The sequence below is a fragment of the Leucopleurus acutus genome, assembly GCF_964270905.1.
Source record: "Leucopleurus acutus genome assembly, chromosome: 2".
Taxonomy (NCBI): Eukaryota; Metazoa; Chordata; class Mammalia; order Artiodactyla; family Delphinidae; genus Leucopleurus; species Leucopleurus acutus.
This window is the reverse complement of record NC_139143.1, coordinates 112,966,174-112,985,435: the sequence shown is the minus strand read 5'-3', so window position 1 is coordinate 112,985,435 and position 19,262 is coordinate 112,966,174.

Here is a 19,262-nt window from a genome sequence, read left to right as displayed (position 1 = left end):
CAATAGGGACTGGACACCTCAGATTTCCGGAAGACACACGTAGACAGGTTTCTCCCACCTGGATTTTTGCCAGCTGTGGTCACCCTTCGCCAGCCCCTCCCATCGGGGACTGAGCTGAACGTGAGTCCCCTTGTAAGCACAGTCTTGCTCCAGGTTAGTGTTTCATTTAGAGAAAATGAGGAAGTTGAGTTCTGAGAATAGGGGCCAGATGGTGTCACAGTGAAATACGGCACCGGCTGTACTGCTCCAGGCTTCATTCAGATCAAGGGGGATATTGTATCCTGTTGGGACAACCCTTAGTTCTTGGAGGGAAAATAAAGTGCCTGCCACCTTCCCCCACTCCCACTTCTGCTTTCTGGCCAGGACGTTTTGATGACACTGTCTCCACAAACGGGTTTATACACGCTTTTACGAACCTAACTGAAAATATCTTACTAGTTGATGCTCAAAAGGTACAAACAGATTTCTGTTTTCTATTTTTTTTTTTTTGGAAAAGTCCTAACTTGCCTGAAGCTTGATTCCTTTCAAGCCTGCTGTACTTTTCTTTGGAAGCCTGAGGTTGTGGTAAAAACCATCATTCAGCCCAAAGTCCAGTATGAGTTCAACAACATCTGGTTTCAAAAGCTCAATTTTGTTTACTTCTGTGACTTAGGGGCTGTCACCTGTTTTTTTTTGTTGTTGTTTTTTGGGGTTTTTTGGGTTTTGCTTTCATCAGAAGACTCAAGGGTAGGTGCGTGATATATGGACTAGAAGCAAAGTACTACATAATATTATGGAAAGAGCAAACTATGCAGAAACACACCTCTTTGGCATTGTAGTTTGGAAGCCTTTTGCATAAAGGAGAGTCATGCATATATGTTGCCTTTGGGAATAGCATAAAGTTTGAGATCAATTAGTTAAAGTGATGTACGGTACACAATTTTCTACTCCAAATTACGGAAGCATTTATGTGAAATCCACAGCATATTATAAATGCAGCCTCCTGAACTTCCTTTACACTCGGGTCTTTCCTGTCAGGTGTGCTCTGGAGACAGAGGGCAGTGGGGTGGACCACGAGGCAGCTCTTGCAACTCTGAGCCAATTAGGACAAACTGCTGATATGCTCTCCCAGCTGAGGCCAATGTTCATGGTAAAGGAAGAGGTACACTGGAGACAGTAGAAGAGAAGGCGGTCAACATCCACTTCTCTATTCAGTGTTTGTTTACCCCTCGCATTTCCTAAGGAGGGTTTCTTTTGGGCCTCAGAGCCACACTGGGCTAACAGTCAACTTTGGTACTGTGTTTGCATTTACAATACAGTGAAGGAACTCACTGAGAAACAGTAGCAACGAGAGAATGGGGAAGCAGAAGGAGACTGAGGCAGTGATCTGCAAATGCCTAACTTGGGACTAGGATTCAGAGCCGAGTTTCCAAAGGTTGGGTGTGTTCTTTCTAAAGTGACTTTTTAGAAGGTAAGTGTGAGTGTGGGCGTGTGGGGGCCGCAGGGGGATCTCGTTCGGGCACAATGCTGAGACTCCAGACTGCGTGAAGTCCTCCTGGTTGTGTCAAAACCCACTGCGTGAGTCGGGAAAATAGCCTTGTTTCTCTGAGCCCCGCTTCACATGGTGGGGAGAGGACAAATTAGGGCATTATCAAAGGCTTAAGATAATAAAAGTGTTCCTTAACCTTTTAAAGAGAGCAAATCAAAAATGCATACTTCAAGAAAAACAAAGTCAGTGATTTAGGCTTCCCTTGGAAAATACAATACATTTAAGAAAAAACATTAGCCGATGTTCCCTTCATCTTCTCAAGGAACATATCCTTTACACAGCCATGAAAGGAGTTTCAAAAACACCCGACAAATCATTCTGCTTCTTTGCCTGTAGTTCATCACTGGCTGCCTGTTGCCTACAGATCACAGGTCAGGTTCCTGGGCTCCACAGCCAGGATCCTCTGCGATCCTGCACTGCCCATCTAACCTCTCTGGAGTCAGCTCCCATCCCCCCTTCCATGCACTCCCTCTCCAGGGGCTCTTGAAGGCTGTACCCAAAGACGTCATAGGGGCCCCAGTGCGGTGGTCACGGTGGAGATGCTTCAGAAGACCAAGGTGATAAAAGGCCTCATCAGACCATCCACCCAAGGTCAGCTGCATAGAAACCCAGAAGACGTTGTCCTCGCCCACTCTGTACCATACCTCCACTGATCTTCAGCAGACGTTTGCCTCTTCTCTCTCTTCGCCCTTGTCCTTGACCCCGGTTTGCTGGAAGCACTCTGATAGTGCACATTTTCTGTTGGGTTTGGTGAGAGCTTGAGTCCCAGCAGTAGCAAAGGGCACGGATTTGTCTATATGGAGCCTGAAATGCACAGAAACAGGTAGTGAGCTACCGCAACAGGGCAGAGACCAGGCTGCTGGCAGATAGCCAAGGGCAGAGATGCACAGGGGTTTTGACCCAGCATCCATCGGGCCCTAACTCCCCTCCCCTGGGGCCTTGAAGATGCCACATTGTCTGGTGTTTGCTTTCTGGGATAGGGGTAATTTTGCTCATCTTTCCTCAGGCCTCCCACCAGCTGGGTCTTGCTAGTTGTGCCCTAGAAGTAGCAGGTTCTCTCTGGACAGCCCTGCTGCCTAGTTACCCACAACCTTCAATTGCTTCACAATTCTACCCTGGTTGCACTGAGGGCACACTACTAGGTCGACCAGACTGCAGCCACATCTCCCTCACCCTCAGATCGTTTGGACAAGTGAATTAAGAAACCAGATGATTACAGCCGTCTTACTCTGAGCAGGCACTGCACCGTCCCTTTACATACGTTACTGCTTTTAACCCTCTCCCTATTCTTCAGATGTGGAAGCTGAAACTCAGGCTCAGTACTTTGCTTGAGGTTATAGCTAGAAGGGGAATGGAGGTGAGATTTCAACCCAGGTCTGACTCCAAAGACTGCTTTCTTCCATTATGCTAATTATATTGTGTTTACTATGGGCTCAATACTCTTCTCAGCACTTTGCTTGTAACCACTCATTTACACCTCACAACATCTCTAGGAGAAAGGGACTACTATTTCCATCTTACAGAGGAAAAAAACCAAGGCTCAGAGAGGTTACGTAACTTGCCTAACATCACACAGCTAGTAAGCGGCAGAGACAGGATTCAGCCCGGCAGCCTGGCTCCAGAGTCTGCGCCCCTCACCCCTATGAGCCACAGTCTCTCCGAGCTCCAGCCTCCTAGGTTGTCAACAACCAGCACTCCTTGAGTGCCTGTCAAGGGCCAGCATGGCTTGAAGGCACTGAGAGAGAAACATAAAGAGATAAGTGTCCTTGGGCTCAAGGAGCTTGCAAGGTCCAACTAAGGTCAAGGGGGTACGAGGCCTTTACAAAGACATGTTGAGGGTCATGCTTACCCTGCACCTCCAGGTTTACTTCTAAAAAACTATAACAGTTCCTTTTTGGAAATCTTTACAATGCACAGGCCTCTCTGCTGTCAGGGGAGGCTGAGAAATAGCAAAAGCCTGCCTTTGGCTTTATCTCTTTAGATAGAGGAGAAATCCACAGTTATGTGAGATCTAAGCAGAGCCAGCCTTTGATACTCTCCAGCTCTGCCTGGAGAGAAAGGCGGCGGCCAGAGCCGAGGATGACCATGGAAGCTTGAACAAGCACAGCTCAGCAGCAAATGAGAAAACCAGGTGCCCCCCACCTGTGCCCTAGTCTTCTGCAGGCAGCTAGAAGGCTCGGTCTAGACATCTGTTCAGTGTCTTCAGTCCCTCTGGGCAGAGCAGGGGCTGGGGCACGGGCCGGGAGCTGCTTGGTCCGGGGACTGGTCTCTGCATCTGTTCTCCCTGGGCTTCTTTTGGCCAGCCCCTGGCTCACAGTGCATGGTCAGTTAAGGATGCAAACTTTGAAGCCAGACAGAATGGGAATTGAGCTATGAGTCCTGGGGCAAGTTCCTGCATCCCCTACGCCTATGGTTACTTTATCCATAAAATGGGGCTAATAGCAGTCCCTCCTCATAGGGCTCTTGTGAGGGTTAAACACAACGGTCTTACGAAATACAGGGTCTGGCACATAGCCAGGGCTCCGAAAATGTTAGCTATTAATAATAAAATTCTAAATCCCAAGTCAACTGTTAACTCTTTTCTGAATCCTCCTGCCCTTCTCTCTATCCTCCACCCCAATTAGTCTCTCCTGTCCCTGGGCTCATACAGTACTATATATATATATATATATATATATATATGCTATGACACTTAGCATACTGAACGGCAATTGTGTCTATCTCCTCACCTAGACCATGAACTTTCATCTGAGGGCTGAGCCTCACCTGTGTGCCCACACAGAGGCACTGTCAGTGTTGGCTGGAGTAATTGATTAAACAGACTCCCATCCTGCCTGCCTTACTGACCCAGCAGGCCTCCTCCCTACACTCTGGCCCCACTGGCAGTGACTGAGGGCCTGAACAGATGTGTCTGCTGGCTCAGGAATGGTTTCCTCTGAAGACCCTCTTTGCTACCACATGGGCCTTCATCCAGCAGTGGGACCCAGGCAAGCAAACAGATAGGAACTCAAACCCTGAGCCAGGTTTCCAGATCGGCTCAGCAGGAGATGTGTAGATAGTTATTTCCTTAGCCTTCTCTCTGCTTAGCTTCCCTGAGTCCTCTGTATTACAACAGTTTCCTAAATTAGCCCCTGCATTTGTTTTTCTCTTACAATTTTTCTGTTATATCAGTGCTTCTGGACATTTAACAGGCACACAAACCACCTGGAGACCTTGTTGGGCTGAGGCCAAGGTGCTGCCTTTCTAATAAGCTCCCGGGAGAACAGGTGCTGCTGGTTCTCATTCAACACTTGAGTAAACAGACTGTGCTCTGTTGCCAGGATAATCTTCCTAATGCATAACTCCGATCATGTCACTTGAATGGGTTTGAACAGATCTTTCACCCAAAGACACAGGAGAATGGCAAACGACCACATGGAAAGTGCTCAACAGCGTTAGTCATTAGGGAAATGCAGGTTGAAACCGCAATGAGATTCCACTACACACCTATTACAATGGCTAAAAATAAAAATTACGATACCAAGTGGTGGTGAGGGTGCAGAGAAACTGGAACTTCCATACACTGCTGGGGAGAATGTAAAATCTTACAGCTGCTTTGCAAGAGAGTTTGGCAGTGGTTTTTAAAAATAAAGTTATACATACACTTATAAACATTTATTTGAACTAGCAATCTTACTCTTATATGCTTAGAAATTTGCCCAAGTGAATTGAAAACGTATGTTAATACAAAAAGCTGTACATAAATGTTGTTAGTGGGTTTATTCCTAATCACCCGAAACTGGAAATAACCCAAATGTCCTTCAACTGATGAAAGAATGAACAAACCATGATGTAGTCACACAATGGAATACTACTGAGTGAAAGAAAGAAGAAATTGTTGACATAAAAAAACATGGGACATTCTGGAAAAGGCAAAACTGTAGAGACAGACAGCAGACCAGTGGTTATGAGGGACTAGGGTAGGGGAAGGATTGACTGCAAAGAGACATAACGAATTCTGTGGACGATGGGAATGTTCTACAGCTTGTTTGTGGCTGTGTTTACATCACGACATACATCTGCAAAACTCTAAAAAGGATGAATTTCACTGCATGTAAATTGTATTGATACTTCAAAAACAATGATGACAGCAGCAAAAAACATTTAGTGGCTCCCATTTGTCCAAGGAACTAAAATAAAGTCCAAACACCAGACCCCCTACCCTTTCTAGCCATTTCTACTATTCATTTTGTTTAAATGCAGCTAAACTTTGCTATCACCCAAACTTCCCTTGGGTTTTCTTCTTGTCTCAGTCTGTCTCATCTCCCGGAATATCGTCTTCCTTTATAAAATAGGTAGGTAATAAACACTGAATGGATGAATGAATGAATGAATTTTCCCAGTAATATTCCTTGATTCCCCACTGACCAAAAGTGGTACCATGGAAAGATAAACCTGCAACCCTGCCCCTTTCCGTCAGTGAGGAGCTCAGTCATTTGTAAGCATTTTGTTCTACTCTGGTGGACTCTTTGGACACAGGCGAACCAACTTAAAAGGCCCCAAGAGTGCTCGAGGCAGTTTGCAGCCTTGGAAAGGCCTTGCCCTGGCAAGCATCCCACCCGCTCAGGATGCCGCCAGCCTCCCCACTGCCCGGCATAAGCGAGGAGACAGGCCAGTCCCGCTGCCAGAAAAGAGCTGCGGTGGTGTCACCGGCTGGCGGCGATTGATTCCCCTGTCCTCAGGTGCGGCTTCCCAGGGCCGCCCCTCCCAGGACCTCTCGCCAGTTCATCAGTCTCATCGATCTTCGTCCACAGCCCCGGAGCACCGACAGACAGGAGGAAAAGGCATAGGGATGGATTCTAGGAGCTGATCCCATGGTTGTTAACACTGAGATGATAGTTTGGGGCTCCCAACCAAGAATCCCAGCTCTGACCAAGTCCCTACAATGAAGATAAGTCTTGAAGGAGGTACATATACACATATACATTTACATACGGGCCGGGGCGTGCGGTGGGGCGGCGGTTATGTTCCTGATTGGATTTTTGGCCACAAACCTCCAAATCATCTCCTGGTGAGCTAGCAGAAGCCAAGTGTTTACAGGCTATAGGCAGGTCTGCGGCCTTAGTGAGAATCTGAGCGTGGCCAACACCTTCGCCAGAGCCCTCTAGACTTGAGCATTCTTGAGAAGAGGAAAGATACGTCAAAGAAACAAAGGGTGAGGCTGTATGTCCCATTCAGGCTCCCTCTGACAACACGGCCTCGCTGCATCTTTGCTTGATCCATGGTCCAGGCATCTCTTTCTCAGGAGGGGGAGGTGAGGAGTCTTAAGGCTCCCCTGGGGTCCAGTGACGATGATATGGAAAAAAATTTTAAACCTGTAACGTGTACGTAAACTTCCTGCCAGGGCCAGTTACATAATTGGTGGAGCCCCATGCAAAATAAAAATATGACGTCCCTTGTTAAAAAAGCAGGAAAAAAAGTATCTTAAAGGTACTAAAATATAAAGTTTTTCATTTCATCCATTGTCTCTATTTGCCATGGTTATATATATTTATATATATATATATATATATATTTTTTTTTTTTTGCAGTACGCGGGCCTCTCACTGTTGTGGCCTCTCCCGTTGCAGAGCACAGGCTTCGGACGCACAGGCTCAGTGGCCATGGCTCACGGGCCCAGCCGCTCCACGGCATGTGGGATTTTCCCGGACCGGGGCACGAGCCCGTGTTCCCTGCATCGGCAGGTGGACTCTCAACCACTGCGCCACCAGGGAAGCCCCGGTTTTATATATTTTATATTTTATATAATGTTCTAAGTAAAGAAAAATTAACATTTTAAATTACTATCATGACTTTTACCATTCCTCTCTATATTGTGTAATACCTGTTTTAAGTGCAAATATAAGAGCAATTAATTCATATGTAGAATCACGGAAATTATACAGCTTTATTTCATAGTTTGTATGTGTCTATGTTATTTCATTCTTACCAGAACAGTGGAGACACTGCACAAAACGAATGCAATTTTTATTTCACATCTTTCTATGCACATGTTCTACCAACACACTCTACCTTCAGCTTACTGATGAATAGGAAGAACTGAAAAGAAAAGGAACTATAGTTTGGCCCTTCTTTCTTTTTCCTTCTATGTCTTCCTCTCTGCCTCTTCCCAGCTTGTGGTAAGGTCACCGTCCCAACCCTGCTGCCCTCCTGGCTCCTTAGTATGGCTCTCCTGTGAGAAAGCTGATGTCTGCACAGAGGGCACAGGCCTTGGATCTCCCCCAACCCGTCCAGAGCTCCAGGCCTTCCAGATGCCCTGGAGCCTCAGCACCAAGCCATGTTTGAAAATGAAATGTCCCTCTTCCTAATGGGGTCTCAGATTTTATCATTAAAATAGTGGTAATAATAGTTAGCACGATTGAGCATTTCATATACTGGACACAAACCCACATAACCATACACAATCAGAACTGCTTATGGTTCTCTGCATCTCAGAGTCCTTGGTGACAGAAGTTTCTCTAGCTTTAGTCTGCAGGTCCTCCCTCCAGAAAGCTCAAACAGGAGTTCATCAGGCTGGGGTGGTGGGTGCATAGGAGATAGCAAGCCAGATCCCTACTGTCTTCTCCATCTACATAGGACACTGGTGCTCTTTTGAACTCCTTCCGGTCTCTGAAAGACTCACATGGGCTTCCCTGGTGGCGCAGTGGTTGAGAGTCCGCCTGCCGATGCGGGTGACACGGGTTCGTGCCCCGGTCCGGGAAGATCCCACATGCCGCGGAGCAGCTGGGCCCGTGAGCCATGGCCGCTGAGCCTGCGCGTCCGGAGCCTGTGCTCCGCAACGGGAAAAGCCGCAGCAGTGAGAGGCCCGTGTACCGCAAAAAAAAAAAAAAAAAAAAAAAAAAGACTCACATGAAATCACCCCATGGGTCCTCCTTACCAGTCAGTGAGACAAATCTCAGGAGGAGAAACAATTCAGGCTATAGTGGAGAGCCCAAGTATAAGATCACTCACACACACACACACACACACACACACACACACACACACCGTGGCCTAATTTGAATTTTAACACCCTTGGCAGCGGGGCATCTCCTACTTTACTGAAAATCATGTCCCTCTGTCCTCTCGTGGCCCCTGATGGACATTGGTGGCAATATGCAGGAACCAGCACCCCTGCCCTCAGGTATTCTCTATTACATCATGATGTTATAGCTTCAGTATAATGTTTAGTATAATTTATTATTTGCCTACATATCATCTCTCTCCCATCACCCTGGAATGTCAGCTCCATGAAAGCAGTGTCCTTGTCTGTTGTGTTCCCTGCTATAACCCCAGAGCTCATGGTACTCCCTCAATATGCATTAGGTGAACATATGAATGAATGAATGAATAAGTGGTAGCTTATGTTGCTTTTGTTACCTTTGCTTAGCACCTGCACTGCCCATGTGCCCTCTAGACTCTCAAAAGCCAAATGCTCTACATCACCCTACGGGTAAAATCCCCTCAGAAATGAAGACATCCAAAGGGGATTAGGCCTCATGCTTTGTCTCTTTGGGAGGGCATAGAAAGGGGCTTTTATTATGTTCAGCATCTGGGCAACGATCAGTGGGGCTTTTGGCTGACGTGAGAGATGTCTGGGACCCCGTGAGCGTGGCTGGCAGGAATCCCACGCAGTACCCTCCACCCCATCACCACCAGCCTTTTCAATATCTTTCGGGCTGAGTGCTGCCATCTTGTGACTCCTTTCACCCTTCCAGCTCACCCTTGGGGTTCATTTGTTAAGGTGAGGGTAAACAGGACCCTTTGCCTCTAAGGGTATTAATGTGGGTCAGCAGACCTTGGCCACCAGCAGGTGTTGGAGCTCCCCCGCATGTGCTGCCTGCTGGTCCCTGAATGTGGACCGGCTCCAGGCTAGAGGAGCAGCAAAGCAGAGGCCTGGATAACCCGTGGAGCGGTTAAGAATGTGAGTTATGCTGCCCTGATAACAAAGGGTATTGTTTTACTTTGTTGGCTGATTGAGGGCTAATCAGCTCAGGGCTATGAAGGGAAGATTGCGGCCTTGACCCTGGTGATCCTTGGCCTGTGGTCCCTGGGCCCAAACTATGTCATCAGCACTTAATTTCAGTACACAGTTTGCAGGTGCTGGTGGAAGGTCCAGGGTCTCACCCCAGGAGGTTTCAAAATATACAATTTGTAAGTGTCCTTTTAAAAACACAATAACATTTTAAAAATTATAAAATTAATACATAACCAATGTAGGAAAACATAAGATAATTGCCTAAATATTGGTATATATGACTGAAGCCTTTTTCAATGTAAACACACATACATCTATATAAAACATTGCTTTTTATTGGGTTTGTTGGGGGAGGGGTTCAAAATTCAGTTCATATAGAATTTTTAGTCTGCTTTTTTTTTTTTAAACTCTGTTTTTTTTTGGCCACACAGCACAGCTTGCAGGATCTTAGTTTCCCAACCAAAGATTGAACTCGGGCCCTCGCTGTGAAAGTGGCAAATCCTAACCACTAGACCAGGGAATTCCCATAGAATTTTAGTCTGCTTTCCTTACTTAGCAAAATGTCATAAGCACTTCCCCATGTCATTATTCTGATTTTAATGGCTACAGATTGTCTCATTGCACGGATGCACCATAGCTCACCTTATCATTTCCCTGTAGATGGACATTTACATGAACTCATGAGCTATTAATATAATAAAAATACAGCAATAAACAAATATTGTGAGTAAAAAGTAGGCGCATATATATGAACGATGAGAAGCTACTTAAAAGCTGTGTGCTTGGTTCCAAAACTTGTGCTCTGCAGTATCTGCCTCAGAACGTGCAGAATTTATATGTAAATCATCTATAAATTTATATATAAATGTATAAATAACGATAGCTTTGGAGATCATGGGAAGGCTGGGATCCTGTCGGCACTCAGCACTCTCTCTCCTCTTGAGAAGTTCCTGCGGGGAATGTCTGTGAACATCAGTGTGTGCTCTGAACAGACGGTCTACACTCTTGTTCTCAGTTATACTCAGCCAGGTCTCAGCTGAATCTAAAAGCACATCTTCCAAGATATCCATGGATGAGGCTTGGGGCAGACTTTTGACTCAGGGCTTCAGAAGATACCTTGGTGCTAAATCACCCCCCGAGGGGAGGCTGTGTCACCTGTGGGCTGGAACAGAATTTGCTGTTCAGCTTAAAGATCCAGAGCTCAACTGTATCCGAGCACAAGGTACTGAGATCAGGAAAGATCCCTGGACTTAGGATCAGCCGAGTGCACCCACCTGCAGTGTGTGACTGAGAACCGTGTCCACAGGCTCCCACAGGTAGGCCTCTGGGCTATGTAGATATCCCCCTTTACCCCTAATCCCATGTACACCACCCACGCTTCTTCTCTCTTCTTGGTTAATAAATAAAAAATTGGCTGAGAGGAGAGGGTGGTCAAGGACACCATGACTCCCCACGAAGGAATCTTCACAAATGTGGCAATGTCACTATATTCTGGTTGCAAATAGTAGCAGGATGCCAGTTCCTATTGCAAACCCCAGGTGAAAGCTTGGGTGGAAAGGTCTAGAACATATTTCCAGCTCACAGGTAACACAGCCCTTCATGTGAAACACCCTTTCCTCGGGAGGCGTCAGGGATGAGTTAGCACTGACACTCTTAGTCACTCGGCTCTGGGAATTATGGGTGTGGACCAGACTGGGAACTTGCTGGATACTTTTCAGTGTTACTTGGACTCACCCTAAGCATCTGAGGGACCTGAAGAGGCCCATGTCATCTGGACTAGGCCCCAGTTGCAGGCACACGGTAGACAAGCTTTAGACTTTCTGGATTGCTCCACTTCTGAGCACACAAGGAAACCCCAGAGGCTCAAGAAATGCCAGCACCATCTCGGACTTGCCTCACTTTCTGGCCCTGCCAGATGGCCAAAAAATCAGAATGAATGAAGAGCGCAAGAACAAATATATTGTTGCCTCCCTTCCTCTGCAAAAGCAGAATTGGCAGTGTCCCTCTGCCAGGGCAAGGGGTGGCCTGAGGGACTTAGGGGGAAGGTCAAGATGTCCAGGGAGTCCTGAGGACACCTAGAACAGGGAGACAACGGCCTGCCCTCAGCATCCTGAACCAGCATTCAGGACAGCCCCCAAGCTCTGCCCACGGGAGCCTGGACAGCCACACCTGTGTTCCTCAGTTTCCCTAGCTCAGCAATGGGAAGAAAAGCCACAGCTCCTACACTTCATCTGTGAGACAGTAAAGACCTAAAACATTTTCACTGAAAAACTGTCATGTGTAACCCACAACCTGGGTTCTCCCTACTGACTCTGGGGTTGGTGAGTAGCCTTTCCCAATGTAACTGTGGTTCCAGAACTTGATTTGATCCATGTGATAAGCGAAACCATATAAAAAAAACTAAGTTGAAATCCCATTTTTGTATTTTCGTGCAGGAGCTCAGAAAGAATTCAAGGTGGGAAGTGTGAGAAGTATGTTGATGAGAGGAAAGGAGAGAGCTGAAGTCTTAATGAGTCACTGACCTTGGGTTATTGTAGTAAGAAGGGCAAGTATTTTAGATCAAACATCAAAGGGGTTCTTAACAGAAAAAGTTTGCCTCTGCTGGTAAGTCTTTCATTAATTCACTGGCTCATTCATAAGTGTATTTCATATGCAGACCCTGCTACTCTTGCTTGAGTGGTGGAGAAGAGAAATAGAAAGCTGGATTTTGGAAGACTTGACCATGGCCTTGAAGGCCTTATGTTTAGAGAGGCAGTGTAGCTGGTAAAGGAGACAGGGCACTGAGGCGCCGGACTGCCTGGGTTCAAATCTGCCATTTACCAGCTCTGTGACACTGGGCAGGTTACTTAATCTCCCTGACCTTCAGCTTTCTCCTTTATCAAACGGGAATGATGATAGGAATTCTTTCATTAGGCTGTTGTGGGGCATAAACGATCTAATGCATGAAATGTACTTAGAACAGACTCTGACACATAGTGCTCAAAAGCATTAGCAGTTATTATTTCCTAGAAAGGGAGTATAAGGATGGGTGATGTCATCATCCAATATCAGATTATTCCATGCATCACAAAGTCATATTTAACATTTTCTTATTCTTAATATACCTTATGACATTGTTTGCTCCATTTCTAACATTTGTCATTTTCAGCCTCCATTGTTACCTGCAAACTTGAACCCTGGCTTTCAAGTCTCTGGCCTTAAGATCTTTGCCAACAAACTTTTTAAAAACTTAAAAGAAGATAAAAAGGCAAGACCCTAAAATCTGGTGCTATAGCAACTTCCTCCCAGGCTGTGAATTTAAACGGATTAGGGCAGGAGGTTTTGCATTCCTGTCATGTTTGGGGAAGGTATATGGTGGGAAGTGGCAGCACCTGTTGTGGGATTCCAGCGCCTCAGAAGTCACTGTGCTCTGACTCCCTGGGGCTTTGCAAGTAAGCTGGAGTGGTCCCCTACCTCATGGTCACAGCACATCACAAGGCACCCCCCACCAACCCCACCCAGGGAACCCACAGTCTCTTCCAAACACCATCTTGTTGCCAGATGGTTGGTTGCCTGTCTTGGATCTAAAGAAACAAAGCAGATGGGCTTGGTACAGGGTCCCCCTGCTTCTCCTCAGTGTGCTGTTTTTAGTGACTACATATATGGGGTCACTGGGGGCTGCCTAGATTGGCTCATATACACAGCAGCCCAGGAGCTCATCAGGTGAAGCTGCTCGGAAAGGCATCCTCCCTTATGGACGGGGGCCAGGAGGGAAGAGGGCAATGGGGCCCACAGAACTCCTTCCTTTGGAGATAAATAAGGACTGGCTGTGCCAAGCTTCCTTCCTGCCCTCTTGGCCATGCATCCCCTCCTCAACTCTAACCTCTGTCCTCCCACAATGCAGAAATGAAGACGAAGAAAACAGAGGGAAAGTGAGACATCAGACTCCCTCTGGAGCCCTGAGTAGCTGTTCCACAATGTACACAAAAGGGGCCAAGTTGGGGTTCTTCTGGCTTGATGGGGCTGGTCAGTAGCAACTAAGATATCCCAGCCTTGTGGTCCATGGTCAACGAAGCAGATCATAGGGACAGCCAGGTTGACTTTTCACGGAGCCTAACCCTGTCTGGTGATGGCATCCCAGACCCAGCCTGAAAATGAAGGACCTGGCTGAGTAAGGAGGGGGCTGAGTATTTAACAGAAGCCTAGCATTGTCAGCCAGCCTCAAACCCTCACAAGTAGGGCTCACCTCTGACATGCATGACCACCTGGGGTGTGAGCCCTCTCCAGCAACCTGGCCTGGAGTGACGTCACCAAGATCATCAAGTAAAGCATCCCTCATTTGAAACACTCATATACAAATATCAAGGCCTAGTCTGCTCACTCTCTCATTTTAGAATAATAATAGCTATTGTTTATGGAAGGCTTACTATGCATTAGATAATATCTAGCCATTTTGCATGTATTAGCTCATTTAATCTTCATGAAAACCTCAGTTGATGTTTTTATTCCATTTTTATCCCCCCTTCAGATGACAAAATTGAGGATTCAAGAAATCAATAGGGAGTTCCCTGGCATCCCAGTGGTTAGGATTCTGGGCCTTCACTGCCATGGCCTGGGTTCAATCCCTGGTCAGGGAACTGAGATCCCACAAGCCACACGGTGTGGCCAAAAAAAAAAAAAAAAGAAAAGAAATCAAGTAATTTGTCCAAGTTTATTTATCTAGTAAGCGGCAGAGATAGGATTTTAAACCAGATCCGCTTGGTTCCAAAACTCATGTTCTCTCTCCCCCAGAGCCCCTCACGTGTTGCACAGTGGCCATGTTATTATAGTTCTGATAAGCAGTGAATTCTAGGGACAGAAAGGAGACAATGGAAGGACCTGGATTCCTAAGGTCTTAACTCAAGTGACTCTGGTTCCCTTGTGGAAAGTTAAGGTAGGGATGCCCAGTTACCAAAACCTGGGTCTAAGATCTGTGCTTCCAAATACCACAAAGCCTTCAGCCTGGTGCAGATGAAACCATGGGCCCACCTGAGACATAACTACAGCATAAACTCTAATCCTCTCACACAGTCTGGAGCCACCTGCTGCTCTGTGCCCCCAGGACCAGCCTTCTGAGGTGGGCAGCCACTGTTTAGAATGCGCCCTCTGCCTGGGTGTAGCTCTTTCCCCTAAATCACAGCACAGACAATGGCCACTGAAAGAAAACTTGCCAATTACATCCACAGGGGTTTCAACTCTTACTCTCAGATGTTGGTTTCTCTGCCTTGGAGGATTTGACTAAGCTGAGTGGAAAGAATAACAAATATTTTTAGAGTACTTGATTCGGTTTACAAAAATTGCTGTGTTTCGTAGGTCAAAAGCAGTCAAATATCAACAACTTCATATGGTTCAACTTTATGCAAATCTTGCTGATTGAATCAATCCATTAATCAGCAATTAATCCAAACAGCCAGTTTTTTTTTTTAATTGGAGTATAATTGCTTTACAATGGTGTGTTAGTTTCTGCTGTACAACGAAGTGAATCAGCTATACATATCCCCTCCCTCTTGGACCTCCCTCCCACCCCACCCCCATCCCACCCCTCTAGGTCATCACAGAGCACCGAGCTGAGCTCCCTGTGACATACAGCAGCTTCCCACTAGCTAGCTATTTTACACATAGTAGTGTGTATATGTCAATGCTACTCTCTCAGTTTGTCCCACCCTCCCCTTCCCCGCCCCGTGTCCACATGTCCATTCTCCATGTCTGCGTCTCTATTCCTGCCCTGGAAATAGGTTCATCTGTGTCATTTTTCTAGATTTCCACTGGGGAACAAAACTAACTAGTGAGCAATTATAGGACTAAAGTATGTAGTGAAGGCATTGTACAAAGCAAAAGTTACAGATGTTACTGAGGTCACCGAGCTCCTAAGTGGCCAAACCAGGTGGGTGGCAATGTCCTTCTAAATGCCTCAACTCCTCCAAGGTGGCCCAGTTGGCTCCTGACGGTGCCGGGAGAATGGGTGGGACTTAGATGGGCAGAGGGGAAGGGAAGGGGATTCTGGATGAGGGGAGCAACATGGTGCAGACGCTGGGTCCAGCTACACTCAGCGTACGTGGGGCAATGAGAGAAAACAACCTGATGGAGTAGAGGAAGCATCCAGGACAGTGTGTGGGTTAGACAGGAAGTGGGGTCAAATTTTGGTTAAAACTTAGGCAGGGAGTTTGCATTTTTAACATCTTCAATCCTAGTGCTGGAAGGAACCAAAAGAGATCATCTATCCTAGCCCACAGACAGGAAAGATGCTACCTTCTTAATTTTAAAAAACAAACAACTGAGGCTCTGAGATTTGGGTAGAGATGGAGGGTGAGCTAGAGTTATGATTTCTTGCTTCCTCATCTGTTGCTTGTTATATCTCATCACACTGAACTTGACTTGCCCTTCAGATTAAAAAATAACTATTTTGCCTAACAAGCTGTCTTATTTATAGGCTGTTACTATTTAAAACTCTTACACATTTCTAAAGTGGCAACAAGGAATCATAGGTTCTTAAGGAGAATTTCTTGGCAGTGATATAATAAAAGTGTTTTAGAAAGATTAGCCTGTCAAAAGCATTCTAAATAGATCAGAAGAGAGGGAGAGACTGGAGTTAGGAAAAGGGACAAATCAGTGAGGCCTCAGAGAGGCACTGGCTATGGGGCCTGGGGGAAAGGCAAGAATTATAGATGATGCCAGAAGAATGGTGATCCATTGACAGAACTGGGGAGGACCAGAACGAGAGCCGGCTCTGGATGGGGAAAGATGTTAAGTTTAGGGGAGGGAGGCTGATGTTTAGGAGAAGGTTGGAGATACAAGACTAGATATATATGTGAGGTTGATGGTGGAAACAGAGATCTAGAAGTCACTAATACTGGGATAAAGATGGAAACTATGAAAATGGATGAGTTCACCAAGGGTGAGAGTCTTGTGAGAAAACTCAAGGGTCATGGCAGAGACGGCAATTGTCTTCCAAAATCCATTTCCCCTACCATAGCATAGAGCTGTTGCTGGGGAAGGGGCTTCCCATCCATGAACTGTATTTTCCAACTCCCCTTGCATCTGGAAGTGGCCATATGACTAGTTCTCTCCTACAGAGAATGAGCAGAGGTCACTTCCAGGCCAAAGTCTTAAAGCAGATGTGCGTTCTCCATTCTCTTTTCCCTCTTAGGCTAGCAGGATGCAGGTAATATTGAGGGGGATGGTAGGATCAGAGAATGGAAGGATCCTGGGTCCCTGGGTAGAGGAAACCCACCTGCCAATAGGAAAAGCCACTGTGGACTAAAAAAACGAGTGAGAAATAGACTTCTTTTGTGATTGGGCCATTATAATTTTTGGAACTATTTGTTATCGAAGGTTGGCCTACAAGGGCTCTTAGGGAATGTCAGGTTGAAGGTGAATGGCAGGGCAAAGGAGATAGAGAATCAGAATATTTAGCTAAAGAAAGGAGATGGATGATTAGAGAAACAGGAGAACTCCCAAAGTACAGCCTTACAGAAATCAAGGGAGGCACATCCTTGAGCAGAAAAGAAGTTCTCAGCAGTCTTAAATGTCCAACAACAGGAGAGGAGGATTGATAATGAGGGCAAAAAACACTAGACCTAGCATTAAGAAGACCATTCACAACCTTCCAGAAACAAAATACAGACACGGGCAGGCATATCGGAGAAGACCCAAGACCACATGGCCAGTATTCTCTTTCTTTCCACTTGTTTTGCTGTTGGGCTTTTCTCTCCTGGCTCTGAAAGAGCTTGAACTTCAGAACACCCCCAAAGGACTAGGCAGCACAGTCCAAAACCAATGGAAAAGTGACGTGAACCCTGCCATTATGTAATGCAGTGGAAGAGCCCCTTGGTTGGGCTGCTTTACGAGAACCAACTCCTGACACATCTGGGACAGAAAGCCCAATAGGACAAACAGGGGAGGAATTTTTGTTTGTAAGAGGAAAGGAAAAAAAGGATTCCAGCCTTGACCCAGACTGACTGTAGCATCCCGCCTGGGAAGCAGCAGGTGGGGGTCCTCCCGTGGGCGTTGCAAGCAGGGGCAGCACCTGCAGGTCAGAGGCAGGGGCCAGCATGGAGCTGGAGCCAGAGCGGTGCAGGAGTGAAGACGGGCCAGCCTCCAGCCAGCTTTCTGTATTTGGGGAGTCTTCAGGAAAACAGGCCAAATCATGCAGTCTGCTTTCTCCTGCCTTATTTAGTTATATTAGTTTAAATGAAGTACAAAAACAAAACAAATCCCTAGTAACATTTAAAGAGGTTTTTCTGCTCACCATGAGGTCAGCCTGAGCTTTGGAATCAGACCAGTATTTAAATCTTGACTCGCCCCACATGATGCCAAGGAGTGCGTGAGGGTGGGACGGAGGGACTCTATCCTCATCTCCATCTGCCCCCACAAGCCACCCCAGAGACAAAATAAAAATCGCACCACATATATCAACTCTTTAAAATGTCACTAAACGCATCATTAGAAAATGCAAAAGCAGCTTCATGATAAGTCTCCAGGTGCTCATTCCAACCCAGTTGTCGCCCCTGATCCCCTCTTATATCAAAACTCTGTAGCCTCCACTGGCTCCGTGAATGAATATCTTCTTGCTCTTGGCAAGTTGTCTTGGGTCCTTTGTCCGGGAAGCGACTTCCCTGGGCTGTGGTGAGGACTGCACGAGATGACAGAGAAACCACCTGTTTGCTTCCACTCCCCACTGTTGCTGACAGAAGCTTGGTCCCAGGCTGCTTCTGAAGTAGCCTTTGCTACTGTGTGCGCTGGGAACTGTAGCGCACAGGAGAAAGTGGAACTTGCCTCTCCTGGGTCCTCGTTTGTCTGGATGGAGCCCAGTATTCAGAGCAGCTGAGTTCTCACAGTTCAGTGCTTTCAGTGCTTCAGGAGAAGCAGTCACTCATCCAGCTGAAAAGGCAGAAACCTCAAGGGCAAAACTTCAAAACCAAGATCATTAAAATATGGATCACAGGTTCACCCGACTTCCCACCCAATATCAGAATTGCTTCCACAGCTTCCTCCATTGGGTAATCAGCCAGGATCTTCTAGAAACAGCCAGGTGTTTCACAGCCTTCCTCGTGAGGTGTCCACTCCACCGCCAATCAACCTTATGTTGAACCAAATCCACTTTTTTTGTAACTTCTTCCAACTGACCCTTGTCCTGCATTTTGGAGCAAACCAGAATAAGTAGAATCCCTTTTCCACACGACCACCATTGAAATATTTTACTGCAGTTATCAGGTCTCCCCCATTCCCTATCCACGTCACCTCTTTTTCAAAGTTAAATACCTCCACTCCCTCAACATGATACACAGACTTTTAGCATCCTATTTACTTACTTTTTTTTTTTTTTTGCGGTACACGGGCCTCTACCGTTGTGGCCTCTCCTGTTGCGGAGCACAGGCTCCGCATGTGCAGGCTCAGCGGCCATGGCTCACGGGCCCAGCTGCTCCGCGGCATGTGGGATCCTCCCAGACCGGGACACGAACCCGTGTCCCCTGCATTGGCAGGTGGACTCTCAACCATTGTGCCACCAGGGAAGCCCTATTTATTTACTTTTGAACTTGCTCTTATTCATCAAAGTGTAATAGGGAAGAACATTTTGTATTCTACTAGAAGTTTTTCACTAAAGGGATGCTGCCTATAAGCTTAAATTATACATAATGGCCCATCTCTGGGAACCCTGCCTCCCAGGTAATGAGCATTAAGCTAAAATACCTTTGTTTAGCTCACAGGAAACATCCTGAC